General features: G+C 47.7%; 1 long non-coding RNA gene across 1 annotated transcript; it reads right to left on the reverse strand.

Annotated features, from left to right (window-relative positions):
* Positions 1 to 1,256: 1,256 nt before the first annotated feature.
* Positions 1,257 to 4,421, reverse strand: LOC141504167 (uncharacterized). The gene is made up of 3 exons (XR_012473237.1): positions 4,317 to 4,421; positions 2,118 to 2,192; positions 1,257 to 1,343 (listed from the first exon to the last, which is right to left on the reverse strand). It is a non-coding gene; the product is annotated as an uncharacterized LOC141504167 (long non-coding RNA).
* Between the last annotated feature and the right edge of the window lie 11,708 nt (positions 4,422 to 16,129).

The raw sequence follows: 16,129 nt of genomic DNA on the forward strand, positions 1-16,129 counted from the left end.
CCCATACCAGATTGAGGACGGTACGGAAACACAGTGGTCTTCCGGCGCACTACTGGGCCTTCTGTTGTGGCAGCAGCAGCTGCTGCCCCTGGGAGCTCTTCCTCTTTCTTCTTGGTTTCTTCAGACTCAGCAGCTGCAGCCTGGACAACTGGATCTTCCACTGTCAAGGATTCCATTTGCTGGGTGACTTCTTTGACTTCCTTCTCTGACATCTTCCTTTGACCAGGGACTGCCTTTTCCGCAGTTTCCTGTAGCTGACCTTCAGCTTCATCACTTAGAATTTCAACGATATCACTCATTGTGGAGAATGGGTGCAGGATTCTTCTCCCCTTTGCTCTGGCACAAGTTCCTGGATCTTAGGAAATGATAAAGAAGGACATGTCATTACCAAATACACATGAGTGTAATGAAAAAGCTGATTGAAACTGCGAATGCCACAACCTTCGTGAAAACATGGCAAGGGTCATTTAAATTTTAAAATATTACTGTGTTTCTTGTGAAATTTCAACATAACCATCATCATGAGCTAGAGTTTAAGTTTGTTTCCAAATTTTCTAAAATGTCATCCATTGTTGTTGAAGGACTAAAAAAATTCAACATGCAATCGTATCCTGAAGACAATACAAAGACCAAGGTTGTGGTGCAAATATGACAGGTTTCAAATGATTCCACTAGAAAATACAATCTGACAAAGTCAGATTAGGTAACTGAGTTTGCCAAGCAAGGCAATCTCCTTACATAGCCACAGATCAGAGAAAGTAGCATCCAAAGATTGTTTAAGGAGACAGAGAGTCCCTGACTTGTAAAATGAAAATGAAAAATAAAGTATTCAAAATTTCAAAATAAAATAGGTCTGAGAGAAATTTGAAAATTTCAAAGAATACAGTTTATAGTATTTATGTAACTGAATTTCTTGGAGTTTAAATCTGTCCTCAGATCATCATGAATAGCCTGATCTGTGTCTTTGTATGTATTACAAAGGTGGTCTTGGGATGGTTGTACAAGGAGAAAGGAGTGTTAGAAAGAAGACACTATGACACATAGATGCCCCACACCCTGCCGCAACAAAGATGGGCAGAATGTGAGAGGAGGGCATTGCCCTGAGTTGAATGTTTACTTTTCCCCTAAGAAAGCACTGGGGTGTTTGTGGTGAAAAGTAAGGATCAAGGACAGGGAATGGTGGTGTCCTATCCCCAACTTCAGAGGCCTACAGGAATCCTACCCTAATGGTTCTTTATGGATGTACTTACCAATGGGGACACTCTGAAAAGCCAATTGATGTTTGCACCAATGATCTGGAAAGAGAATTCTTTGGATGAGGGAAAACGGGTTTTCACCAGGACCTGGGTGTGAAACAAAGAATTTTGATTTAGAAATGCAAATCCCAGAGGGAAAAACTGGTGGTAAGTAAGTAGATGTGGCTGTAACAGTGGTGTTTCCTGCAAGTTAGTGTGGCTTTGCTTTTGGCATATGGAAAATCTTCTCTTGGTAGGTCTAGACATCCCCCCACTTACACTTATTCAAGTGATGGCTGGGGGGCAGGACGTTATGATTGCTAATCCCCTGCTGAAGAGGACATGTGGGCAGTCACTGACGGAGGCAGCAGAGACTATGCGGAATGTCTACTGGGATGGGGGACAGTTAGTTTTCATAAAAATGTCAGGTCCTGGGCTCCCTTACTTGAGCTGGGCTGGTAGTGTGTGTGAGTGTGGGTGGGCGTGTTACTAAGTGGTCACCCCTCCTTTGTAGGTCAGGTCTTGACTGGTCACTTAAACTATTTATATATAATCTTGGGCTCTAGGATTATTGAGGACCTTCATCAATTAACAGAATCTCAATTTATGTTTCCACGAATCAGTAAGCTCAAAATTTTTTCACCAATACAGTAGTAATTATATTATTCATAATGTTCTGCAGAAATCTCTCCTCCCCCTATTTCTTCCTTGGACTAGGAACTAGATGGCCAAACAGGAAAGGCCTTGTGCCTGAGAAGCCTGGGGAAGCATTTTGCACTCAATGCCCAGTTAAAACACACTCAAAATGGCTTCACTGCTCCTACAGGTTTTTCTGGGGTCCCCCTGTCCTACACAGGTTATGAGAATGAAAATGAGGCCTACCTTAGTGAGGAGCCCCTCGGAGACTCCGTACCTCAAAGGCTTCCAAGGTGGAATGGAAGGAGCCTGTTCTGTCCTCTAGGGATAAAGGGAAGCACAGAGGGTTCAGGAAGAGGCCGGAAGGGGGAAGGGGCGGGGGAGTAGGAGCATTTAGAGGGAGGGGGAGGGACAGAGGAAGACCCCGGGAAAGGAGGAGGGGATAGAGGAGGGGGAGAGGAAGAGGAAAACCCAGAGTGAGGGCGAGGGGGCAGAGGTGCTGCGCTATCCCCATTGGGCCACATGCATTTAGGGCTGGGAGGGGCCTCCCCAGGACAACTAGGGGAACAGCTTTTACAGGGGAGGAAACTGAGTCCAGGGAGGGGAAACCTTGGCCCTCCTTCACATTGATGTAATATATAATATAAAACGACATAATATCATGCAATGCAGAACAATATGTATTTTCAGTTTAAATTCCTGTGTAACAAATCCATAAATCGTCAGAGACTACAAGCTGTTGAGGAATGCCGCACAGTGATCTCCCCCCAGTCCAGATCCGATCCGGGGCGACGGGGCCCATGCGGAGGCCCGGCCGGGCCAGAGAGGCTGGAGGCGGCGCCTCCTGTGCACCCCACGTTCGCAGTGGCTTCAGGACCCCTGGAGGCTGTGTGTGGGGCTCCGCCCCCCAAGGCCTTTGCTCCCCCAGAGGTCAGAGGACAGAAAAGCGGGGCCTGCCGGCGTCCGGAGCCCTCGGAGCCGCCCCGCCCTGCCGGAAAGGGCTGTGACCCAAGAGGAGGGGGGGGCAGGAAGGGGGAGGGGCGGGGGCCGGGGGGGAGGGCAGGGGCCCGGGGGGAGGGCAGGGGCCCGGGGGGAGGGGAGGACGGGCCCCTGCCCACGGACCAAGATGGCGGCCGCGGGCCCTGCCGCATGGGCCAAGATGGCGGCCACGGCCCTGCCGCACGTGGCAACATGGCGGCCCGGGCCCTGCCGCACGGGCCAAGATGGCGGCCCGGGCCCTGCCGCACGGGCCAAGATGGCGGCCGCGCTGGGCGGGGGCCTCAGCAGGACCACGAGGGAAGGGGGGGAGCAGGAAGGGGGAGGGGCCCCGGGGGGGAGGGGAGGACGGGCCATGGCGGCCGCGGCCCTGCCCCACGGGGCAACATGGCGGCCACGGACCCTGCCCACGGGGCAACATGGCGGCCGCGCTGGGCGGGGCCTCAGCAGGGCCACGAGGGAAGTGGGGGAGCAGGAAGGGGGAGGGGAGGAAGTCCGGGGGGAGGGGAGGACGGGCCCCTGCCCACGGGGCAACATGGCGGCCCGGGCCCTGCCCCACGGGACGATATGGCGGCCACGGACCCTGCCCACGGGGCAACATGGCGGCCGCGGGCCCTGCCTCACGGGCCGAGATGGCGGCCGCGGCCCCTACCGCACGGGACGACATGGCGGCCGCGCTGGGCGGGGCCTGAGCAGGACCACGAGAAGCCTGGGCTTTCACAAGGGGAAACTGAGGCCGCGGGACCCTGACCGCCTGACGGACGGCTACCGGCATGGGATTCCACACGTGAGCGTGGCGTGAGCTCGCGTGATCACTCACACAGTGTAGAGATCCGCCTTGTAGCCCCGACACACGCGGCACACCGGGCACGGACACACGCGGCAACCCGGGCCACGCGGCACACCGGGCCGGACACCCGGCACGGACACGGACACCCGGCACGGACACGGGCTCCCCGTGGCGCCCTCCGCAGCCCCTTCGGGCGGGCCCGCGGGCGGCAGGGCCCCTCGGAACGGCGCCCCCGGCCCGGGCGCCCGAGGCTGCCAGCCACGTTCCGCTCAGAGGGGCGCAACATGGCTCCCGGAGCGCCCGCGGCTCCTTCCGGGGCTGCAGCCCCCCACCCCAGGGCGGTGGCTCACACCCCCAGCCCAGGACGGTGGCTCAGACCCCCCAGCCCAGGACGGTGGCTCAGACCCCCCAGCCCAGGACGGTGGCTCAGACCCCCCAGCCCAGGACGGTGGCTCAGACCCCCCCACCCCAGGGCGGTGGCTCAGACCCCCAGCCCAGGACGGTGGCTCAGACCCCCCAGCCCAGGACGGTGGCTCAGACCCCCCAGCCCAGGACGGTGGCTACCCCAGGGTGGTGGCTCAGACCCCCCCTCTCCGTGCCAGGGCCGCGACTCGCCCCCCACACCTGGAATGTTGCGGACGAGGTGAAGCGCGGCCTACCTGTGTGCGGAGCCGCAGCCGCGCGTGGCCTCACAGGCCGCAAAAGGAAGGAGCCGCTTCTGCCCCCGAAATAAATAAGCCTCCTGCCACCCCGGAAGGGAATGAGCCTCCGGCAACCCCGGAAGGGAATGAGCCTCCTCCAACCCTGGAACGGAATGAGCTTCTTCTGCCCGAGAAAGGGAGGAGCCTCCTGCACCCCCTAGCAACCAAGGGAAAGGGGAAGTGAACAGCCGGAAGGGGGGGGTCAGGGAGCCCTCAGACAGAAGGGGAGGGGGGCAAGGAGTGCAGGGGGGAGGGGATGGCAAGCAGTCAGGTGGGGGAGGGGAGGCCGAGGACAGGCGGCCCCACCCTGCACGGGACAAGATGGCGGCCCCCTGGGCGGGGCCTCAGCAGGAGCACGAGGGAAGCCTCCTCGCTTCCGCTTCTGCGGAAGGACCCTGAGGCTAGACAGGGAAGCCCTGATCCCGGGACAGAAATTCATGCATGACTGTGACAGGAAATCATGCATGACTGTGACAGGAAATCATGCATGACTGTGATAGCAAATCATGCATGACTGTGACAGGAAATCATGCATGACTGTGACAGGAAATCATGCATGACTGTGACAAGAAATCATGCATGACTATGATAGGAAATCATGCGTGACTGACAGGAAATCATGCATGACTGTGGCAAGAAATCATGCATGACTGTGACAGGAAATCATGCATGACTGTGACAGGAAATCATGCATGACTGTGACAAGAAATCATGCATGACTGTCATAGGAAATCATGCATGACTGTCATAGGAAATCATGCATGACTGTGACAGGAAATCATGCATGACTGTGACAGAAAATCATGCATGACTGTGATAGGAAATCATGCATGACTGTGACAGGAAATCATGCATGACTGTGACAAGAAATCATGCATGACTGTGATAGGAAATCATGCATGACTGTGACAGGAAATCATGCATGACTGTGACAAGAAATCATGCATGACTATGATAGGAAATCATGCATGGCTGACAGGAAATCATGCATGACTGTGACAAGAAATCATGCATGACTGACAGGAAATCATGCATGACTGTGACAGGAAATCATGCATGACTGTGACAAGAAATCATGCATGACTGTGACAAGAAATCATGCATGACTATGATAGGAAATCATGCATGACTGTGACAAGAAATCATGCATGACTATGATAGGAAATCATGCATGGCTGACAGGAAATCATGCATGACTGTGACAAGAATTCATGCATGACTATGGCAGGAAATCATGCATGACTGTGACAGGAAATCATGCATGACTGTGACAAGAAATCATGCATGACTGTGACAAGAAATCATGCATGACTGTGATAGGAAATCATGCATGACTGTGACAAGAAATCATGCATGACTGTGACAGGAAATCATGCATGACTGTGACAGGAAATCATGCATGACTGTGACAGGAAATCATGCATGACTGTGACAAGAAATGCATGACTGTGACAAGAAATCATGCATGACTGTGACAGAAAATCATGCATGACTGTGACAGGAAATCATGCATGACTATGACAGGAAATCATGCATGACGGTGACAGGAAATCATGCATGACTATGACAGGAAATCATGCATGACTGTGACAGGAAATCATGCATGACTGTGATAAGAAATCATGCATGACTGTGACAGGAAATCATGCATGACTGTGACAAGAAATGCATGACTGTGACGAGAAATCATGCATGAGTGTCATAGGAAATCATGCATGACTGTGACAAGAAATCATACATGACTGAGATCCAAAATCATGCATGACTGTGACAGGAAATCATGCATGACTGTGTCACGTGACCGAGCCTATGATCAGAACCACTAGAACATGTGGATGACCTCACACGAGAAAGCAATCTGACACACATACATGTCAGAGTACACGTGGAAACATGCGGCCCTTCCTGACCACTCTGTAGAGACCGCCTCCCCAGCCCCCTTCCTGGGGGGACTGGGGCTGAGAGACCTCCGGGGACAGGGGCGCCTGTCCTGGAGGCCGAGGCGCCCCCACATTCACATTCCGGCCAGAACGGCACAAGGCGCCCACCGTGCCCCTATGGGCTCGTTCTGGGGCGCTGCCCCCCAGCCCCAAGACCCTTGCCCGACCCCAAGGATGGAGAAGGAGAAGAAATGAGGCCTGCCTGTGCCAGGGGCCCCCAGAGATGCCCGGCCTCAAAGGCTTCCGAGCCCAAATGGAAGGAGCCTGTTCTGCCCTCTGGGAAAAGGGAAGCAGGGGGGTGCAGGAAGAGGAGAGGGGGAGGGGAGGAGGGGGGAGAGGAGGGGGAGGGGGGACAAAGCTGCTGCACTGCCCCCATTGAGAAAATGCAGTTAGGTTGGCCTGGCAGCGGCCTCAGAAGGAGAAGCAGCAAAGCCTCCTTCTTTTCAGGGCAAGAAACTGAGGCCGGGCAGGGGGAGCAGCTTGCTCAAGGTGCAGATCCCGGAAAGACCCCGTTGTCTGTCAAAGCCCTTCTGTTTACAGAAGAGGATGGAGGTGTGGAGAGGGCCAATGGCGACATCAAAGTTAGCTGGGGCATTACACAGAGGCAAGCTTGAAATCCATTTTGGTAAGAGAGAGACAGAGAGGGCCAGGGCCTGAGGCCAGAGGGCTGCAGACATACTATGCTATTCATCCAAGGCAGTGGTCAAAGGAAATATTGTCTCTTTAAATGATTACAGGAATAAATTAGAGAAAGAGGAAATCAGTGACCTAAATATGCTACTAAAAAATTAGAGAAAGAACAAATTAACCCCCCTGATCAAATATCAAAATAGAAATTCTAAAAATTGGAGAAATTAATAAAATAGACAACAAGGAAAATATTGAATTAATAAATAAAAACAAGATTTGGTTTCATGAAAAAACCAATCAAATTGATAAATCTTTAGTCAATTTCATCAAAAATAACAAAGAAGAAAGTCAAATTGCTAACATCGTAAGTGAAAAAGGTGAACTCACCAACGAGAAGGAAATTAAAGTAATAATTTGGAATTATTTTGTCCAACTCTATGCCAATAAATGTGACATGGATGAATTTCAACTGGATGCATATTAACAAAAATATAAGTTCCCCAGGTTAAATGAAGTGGAGATTAAACAGCTAAACAACCCAATTTCAGAAAAAGACATTCAACAATCCATCATTGAACTCCATAAAAAAAAAATCTACAGGGCCTGATGGATTCACAAGTGATTTCTACCAAACATTTAATGAGCAATTGGTCCTAATTCTATATAAATTCTTTATAAACAATATATAATTCTATATAAACTCTTTGGAAAAATAGGGAGAGACGGAACTCTGCCTGACTCTTTCTATGACACCAATATAGTGGTGATACCTAAACTAGGAAGAGTTAAAACAGAGAAAGAAATTTACAGACCTAGCTATCTGATGAATATAGATGCAAAAATCTTAAATAAAATCTTAGCAAAAGGATTACAACACATTATAACTAGATAATAAACTTTGACCAAATAGGATTCATCCCAGGAATGCAGGGTTGATTCAATATTAGGAAAACTGTTAGTATAATCAATTATATCCTCAACAGATATTGCATTATCATATCAACAGATGCTGAAAAACCTTTTGACAAAATACAGCACCTATTCATACAAAAACACTAGAGAATGTAGGAATAAATAGACTGTTCCTTAGAATAATAAGCAGTATCTACTTCAAACCATCAACAAGCATTATATTCAACAGGGAGAAGCTAAAGGCATTCCCAATAATCTTAGGGTGAAACAAGGAGTCACATTATCACCACTGCTATTCTATATCATTTTAGAAATGTTAGCTTCAACAATTAGAGAAGAAAAAGAAATTGAAGGAATTAGAACTGGGAAGGAAGAGACAAAACTCTCATTCTTTGCAGATGACATGATGGTCTACCTAAATAATCCCAAGAAAACATCCAAAATACTATTGGAAACAATTAGCAAATTTAGCAAAGTTGCACGACATAAAATAAATCCTCATAAACCCTCAACGTTTTTATATATGACAAGCAAGACACAACAGGAAGAGCTAGAAAGAGAAATCCCATTCAAAGTAACCTCAAACAATATGAAATACCTCTGAGTCTATTTGCCAAGGCAGACTCAGAAAGTTTTTGAAAACAAATGTAATACACTTCTCACACAAATTAAATCAGATTTAAATAACTGGGCAAACAAAATAACAATTCTACCAAAACTAAACTACTTATTTAGTGCCCTACCAATCAAAATTCCAAAAAATTACTTTTATGAGTTTGAAAAAGTTATAAGTAAATTCATATGAAGAAATAAAAAGTCAAGAATTTTCAAGGATTTATTGAAAAAATGTGCAAAAGAAGGTGGCTTAGCCCTACCTGATTTAAAATTATGTTATAAAGTGTCAGTTATCAAAACTGTTTGGTATTGGCTAAAAAGTAGACTGGGACCAGTGAAATAGACTATGTGCAATAGCAGGAAACGAATATAGTAATCTTCTGTTTGATCAACACCTCACACCCTATACCAAGATAAGATCCAAATGGATACAGGATTTAGACATAAAAACAATACCATAAGCAAACTAGAAAACCCTGTCGGATCTATGGAAATGGAAGCACTTTATGACTAAGAAAGAGATGGAGAACATCACTAAAAACAGACTAGATGATTTCAATTACACTAAAATCAAAAGCTTTTGTACTGACAAAAATCACTGTAACCAAGATCAAAAGAAATGTAATAATCTTGGAAACAATCTTTACAACTAATGTTTCTAACAAAGGACTCATTTTTAAAATATACAGATAACTGAGACTTATTTTTTTTAAAAGCCATTCCCCAGTTGACAAATGGTTAAAGGATATGCAAAGGCAATTTACAGATGAGGAGATCAAAGCACTCCGTAGTCATCTGAAAAACTGCTCTAAATCATGATTTATTAGAGAAATGCACATTAAAACTTCTCTAAGGTAACACCTCACCCCACTCAGACTGTGCAATATGACCAGAAAGGATAATGATCATTGTTGGAAGGGCTGTGTTAAATCTCAGACATTATTACATTGTTGCTGGAGCTGTGAACTCATCCAACATTTCGGGAGAGAAATTTGGAACTATGCCAAAAGGACAACAAAAATGTGCATACCCTGTGACCCAGCAATACCATTATTGAGTCTATACCCTGAAGAGATGATGAAAAGGGGGAAAAACATCACTTGTACAAAAAAATTTCATAGCAGTCCTGTTTGTGTAGCCAAAGAATTGGAAATCAAGTAAATGACCTTCAATTGGAGAATGGCTGAACAAACTGAGTTATATGTATGTCATGAAACACTATTGTTCTATTAGAAATCAGGAGGGATGGGAATTCAATGTTGCCTGGAGCGATTTGAATGAACTGATGCTGAGCAAGATCAACAGAATCAGAAAAACACTGTACACCCTAATAGCAACATGGGGGCAATGATCAACCTTGATGGACTTGCTCATTTCATCAATGCTACAGTCTTTGACTATTTTGGGCTCTCTGCGATGGAAAATAGTATCTGTGTCCAGAGAAGGCACTGTGGAGTTTGAACAAGGACCAAAGACTATTACCTTTAATTTAGGAAAAAACTGATATCTTATTGTCTGATCTTGCTATCTCTTATGGTTTATGTCTTCCTTAAGGACATAATTTCTTCCTCATCACATTCAATTTGGATCAATGTATACCTTAGAAACAATGTAAAGACTGGCAAATTGCCTTCTGTGTGGGGTGAGGGGAGGTAATTAAGATTAGAGGAAAAATTGTAAAACACACAATAAATACAATCCATAAAAAAAGAGGCATGAAGAGAAGGAGGGAGGGGCAGAGGAACACGTAAAGGGAAGGGGATGGGCGGGGGAGCAGCAGAGGGAGAGGAACTGTGGGACAAAGGTACTACATTGCCCAGCATTGGGGGAAATGGAGTTAGGTTGGCTTGGGAAGGGCCTCAGAAGGACAAGCAGCAAAGCTTCTATCTTTTCAGGGCAGGAAACTGAGTCCAGGCAGGGGGAGCTGATTGCTCAAGGTCCACAACCTGAGTAGACCTCTTGTCTTTCAAAGCCCTTCTGTTTACAAAACAAGAGGGAGGTGTGGAGAGCTCCAATGGAGACCTTAAGGTCAGCTGGGGCATTACATATAGGCAAGCTTGAAATCCATTTTGGTAAGAGACAGAGAGGGCCAGGGCCTGGGGCACAAGGGCTGCAGCTGGCCTCTCTCCACCTGTGCCAGCACTCACCCTGGATACCTGGAGCCCTAGCATGGCTGGAATCTTGGGGAGGTACCAATTTCTCTGGCCTCTCAAAGAGACTTTTGCTGGGCCTGAGGAAGGCCAAGTAGTTTTACCCAGAAGCCCTCGCCCCAGTCCCACGGCAGAGCCCTGGACGCTCCGCCCTTCCAGGATTGATTTCCAAGGTGCCCAGGTGGCAGCCTCAGGATGGGCTCCGGGCCACAGCTGCAGCAGGAAACCAGGCCTGCCCCCGAGGACCTTCCCCATCCTGGGGACGCCTGCAGACAGCTGCATTGCTACAAAGGCTTCGCCAAGCCCTGCTGCCTTGGGCTGCTTTGGGAGCCCCCCCCCCCCCCCCAGCCTGGGAGTAAACAAGAGCACAGTGAGAGGTCGCTACACTCTTGGGAGACAGAACCAGGCCCGGGCTTCACCAGCCATACTGGGACATGGTTCATCACTTTGATGACTTTTTTCTCAATGAGCCTCCATGACCCCCCATTTCCCCCCAAGAACCCTTGCCCAAGGGGGTGCCTGTCTGGCTCCAAAGACTAGGAGTTCAAAACACAATTTGTCTCTGTTAAGTGACATGCCATTATACCTGTGCATTCTGTTCTGTCACCAATCACAAGGGCTCACGAAGGACCCACCATGTGACAGACACTGCCATGAGCTCTGGTCAGACAAAGGAAACAGTTCCTCCTTGCACCCTGACATTCCAAGGGACATAACACAATGACCTGGAATATATGTGACCTAGAACACAAATGACCTAGAGCAATCATTGAGACAGGACAGCTGCAAAGGGGATGAATATGTGAGTGTAGGTCAATAAATAGACATTATATCTATGTACAAAAGCATGGATAACTTCACAGAAACTGGGGAAGGAGGGCACAGCTAGGCCTGGGGGGAAGGACCAAGAAAGGCTTCCTTCAGAAGTTGGTACTAAGCTGCTGCTTACAGGAAGGAGGATTCTGGAAATTGCGTGAGAAAAGGGAGGGTATTCCAGGCTGCGGGACCCCTGCAAAGGCCTAGAGAGGGGAGATGGGGTGTCACAAGGGTGGAACCAAGTGGAGGCCAGTTTGGCAGGACCATAGTGTGAGGAAAAGGGAGAGATGTCCAGTGAGGCTGCAGAGGCAGCTGGGGGCCAGGTTGTGAGGGACCAAATAGAGCTAAACAAAGGACTTTCTTCACCCAAAGAAAAGTCCACTTGGGATCCCAGCTATTTGCACACATGCCCTTGAACTGAAAGTCTAGGCTCATGGGGCCAACATCCCTTCTTGGGACTTAACACAAATGACACCTTCTTTGGGTCACACGCCCACCAAGGGGTTCCTGCCCAACATCAGAATGGGATTCATGTGAAGAATCCATGGAGAACCCTCTGGTATCTGGTAATTACTGAGCCTGAGAACATACTGAGCAGATGAGGTATGTCATTTAACCGAAGTAAAAGCAAAGAGGACTCCCCTCCTAGTCTCTAAGCATCTCTGACCTCCTCTCCTTCCTGGTCTGCTCAGGGCACCCAGGCCTCCATGGGCAGGGAGGTGCTGCAGAGAGTGGGGGGCTGAACCTGAAGGCCAGAAGCTTTGTCCCATTGAGGTCCAATCCAGCCTCAGGAACATACAAGTCCTTTCACTCTGTCTGCCTCAGATTCCTCTTCTGTCAATAAGCTGGAGAAAACAATGGCAAACCCTCCATTATCACCTATGAAAACCTCAAACAGGCTCCCAGAGAGCAGGACACCACCGACACAACAAAGTATAAATGTGATCCTTTACACAATGAGCTCCGCAGTACTCCAACTTCTATCTCTTCACCTACACCCCAATGAATGGTTGGATCCAGGATTATGCTGGTAAATGTTTAACAACCATCTCTTGGCAGCTGAGAGGATGTGCACAGGATACACTTCTATTCTCACCCTGAATTGCTAACATATTTTCCTTCAATCTCTTTAGTCTCAGCCACGTAGAAAACAATGACTACTGTCCTGTTGTGTTGCATTTGATAATATCCAAAGTATCAGTATTCATAACGAAAATTGATAAACTTCTCCAATGAGTCCCCCCAAACAGTCCTGTGGTAATGGTCATAAATTGGACCAGGATGTCTTTGAGTAAAGACTTTCTTGATACATAACTGACACCAAGATACTGAGAGCCCGGGAACATGGGACAGTCGCTGTGCACAGGGGAAGGTTTTCCTATTCACCAGCTGCTGCCTTCAGACCACCCTGATGCTCTGCCCATTGATTCAATGAGTACTCTGGCTGGGCCTGAGCAGATTTCAAATCAAACCCTTTGAATGAGATTTTAACCTGAATTCAGCCAGATGCATTTATGAATAAAGATGCCTCACACACATTTAGCCCAGGATTTCATAAAGCAAAGATTATCTCAAGTTGTGTCCATTAAAAATGTCCTGCTAGCTTGATTTTTCTACCATCAGAAAGCTTGCCTTCCCACAATGATTCCACCGGCACACCATACACTGTCCCATGGGTGCTTTCCCCAAAGCTCTACTGAAACTACTTTCAGGGGTCACTGATGACCTTTCAGTTACGAAAGAGAATGGCCCAATTTTCTAAAGATAATAAATCAAATTGGTTCTTTGTACTTTTACATCACCAATATCCTTGTCACAGTCTCTTCACCTCTTCCCTCCCAGATAACCACTGCCTAAAAACATTTTTTAAAAAAAAAAGGAAAAAATGGGCAGCTAGGTGGATAGAGCACCAGACCTGGAAGCAGGAAGACCTCAGTTCAAATCTGACCTGAGACACATAATAATTGCCTAGCAGTGTGACCTTGGCCATGTCACTTTACTGCATTGCCTTAAATAAATAAAAAAAAATTAATTTAAAATAGGAAAAAAGCAGAAGAGATTTTTGAAAACTGGGAAAACTGATCCAGATGGTCTCTTCTTTCTAGGCAAAAAGTGTGTGTAATTGAAAGCTTATTGATGTCCTGACTCAAATTCCCAGAAAACATCTATCATCACGAAAAACCAAGTCAATAGGTGGGCCATGCTTGGGACTTCACTTTTCTTGGGAACCCATGTGTGGTTCATAATAAGTCCTTATCTTAGTCCCATTTCTGAGGCCTTTCTGAGTTTACCTCTCCAATGATGATCATTGGGTTCAGGTATCACACAGCTATCACATATCCCCCCGCCCCAATCACTATAAAATGGATTTTGTCTCACTCATCCTCTGGCATCCCTCATCAATACAGAACATCCCTTCTTCTCTTAGCTTCGTAGACACCACCTTCTCCTGGGTCTCATCCTACCCCTCCCCAACTGATGCTTCTCAGTTTCTCTGTGGGCTAGTCATCCTCTTCCAGAGCTCATAAGATGCTGCTTCTAGCCCTTCTCCATCATATGCTGCCCCTTGAGAATATTCCCCACTCCTTCACTTCACTTAGCACCCCTCCACAGCCGAGCCCTGCTTCACCCTCACCACAAATGGCCCTCTACAGAGCTCTGACCCACAGGGTCAACAATTTTCAGGACCATAGACACATCGCTCACCATGCAAACAGAGGCTGTCATCTTTCCCCTAAGACTGTTGTGTCATCTGACTTCAATATTGCTTTCAGTGTCTCCTGTTCAGAGTCTTAACCGGTTCTTTGCTCTCTTTTCACATCCCATTCATTTACCTACTCCGACTGATTTGAGCTGCCTGGAATAGACAACTTTCATCAGTCTCCTCTCTCTTCCTGTTGGGATGATGCATCTTCTCATGGGGTTCCCCATGGACTACTGTGACCCCCATCCAACATCTCTTTGATACCAATGCCCGACTCATGTTCCTCAATAAGGCTTGAGTGGCGTGGGGGAGACAAAAGCCCTAAAGAGCCTTGGGACTCAACAACCCTATTGTGTCAAGAAAGAGTACAAAACACACTAGAAGAGACAGGCTGGGGGGAATTTAGTCCACAGGAGGGGAAGCAGAGCAAGCTCAATTCAGTGATCTTGTGGTCAATCAGCAGGTGAGAATGGACAGGTCACTCTTCTACTGGAGGGCAATGTGAAGAAGAGAAATGAGCCACCCCTTGGAGGGGTCTCCTGATCCTGTAGGGGTTTGGAGCAGAATTAGAATTAAGGCAGATCTATCACTATATCGTGTGTGTGTGTGTGTGTGTGTGTGTGTGTGTGTGTGTGTGTGTGTGTGTGTGAGAGAGAGAGAGAGAGAGAGAGAGAGAGAGAGAGAGAGAGAGAGATTCCATCCATGCTTAACATTTGGACTTGGGGAATGATATTAGAGACTCAGAGACAGAGACAGAGAGATTGAGATAGAGAAAAAGTCAAAAAGAGACAGAGATAGAGACAGACAAATAGATGTAAACAGACATGGATAAAGAGACAGACAAGAAAAACAAGGAAAGAGATAGAAAGAGATTGAGACTCACAAAACAGCCAGAGATGGAGAGAGAGAGAATCAGACAGACACAAAGAGATTGAGATAGTCAAAGAAAGGCAGAGATGGAGGGAGAAAGAGACAGAGAGGCAGAGATACAGACAGTGAAGCAGAGGAAAGGAGGGAGAGATACAGGGACAGACATTTTCTTTTATCCTGAGAATTTTTTTCAGAACAATACAATAAGAAGATAATCCTTAGATCCTTGCTTTTCCCTACTCCCCACATCCACTCAACCACAGGCCATGGTGGGGAAGGGCGGGAGGGAGGTCTTTCCTGCGCATTCTTCTGCTCTCCCTGAAAATTTATTGCTCAGTTTGACAGAGAATGTAATTGTGGTCCTCACCCGTGTTGCAAAGGTACAGGTTAAGCACTCTAAGGGGACATGGCTGGAGAGTGTTAAGATGGGTTGTGAGAAAGGAGAAAGGTGCAGGGTCATAACCTGATTTCCTTTAAGTCCCAAGTCAGGAACTACCTTCAGAAATGCAGAGAGCAGCCCAACTGCTCCAGGACACTGGTACCTTCTTCCCTCTGAGATGGCCTAGATCATGGCAACACCGAGTTTTTTAACTTGTTATCTCTCAGTCACCTTTATATTGGGAGCCCCCCTTAGAGCAGGGATTTGTAAGAAATAGTACCTCAAAGTCAAGGATGACTTTGTGGAGGCTTCCATCATACTTACTGCCTCTAGCCATGTCCTTACCTGGCCCTGCTGCCCTTCCAACTTGTGCGCCAGGGACCTCAACTCTCCCCCACCCATACAAAGTCCTGTGTGTGTCTCTGGGGTCTATGAGGATTCTCTCCTCCACTCCCACCCCTTTTACAAGGATAGAAAGTTGAGGATCAGGACTTTGCACCTGCTTACATATCTGCTCTTCTACTTACCCTCCTGCCAGGTTTGTTTTGGTCATTTCAGTTGTGTCTGAGTTTCAGGACTTTATTTGGGGCCTTCTTAGTAAAGATGGGTTTTATGATTGTTTTAAAAAAGTTTCTGAGTCTGCCTTGGCAAATAGACTCCCAGATGATAATGATGGAGATGGTGAACAGGCAGGAGGGTTTGGAAATTTTAAAAGGACAGATCAGACCTCTTCCCAGTAAGAAAACCTCACATCT

This window comes from Macrotis lagotis, unplaced genomic scaffold (assembly GCF_037893015.1).
Source record: "Macrotis lagotis isolate mMagLag1 unplaced genomic scaffold, bilby.v1.9.chrom.fasta BILBYCTG533, whole genome shotgun sequence".
NCBI lineage: Eukaryota > Metazoa > Chordata > Mammalia > Peramelemorphia > Peramelidae > Macrotis > Macrotis lagotis.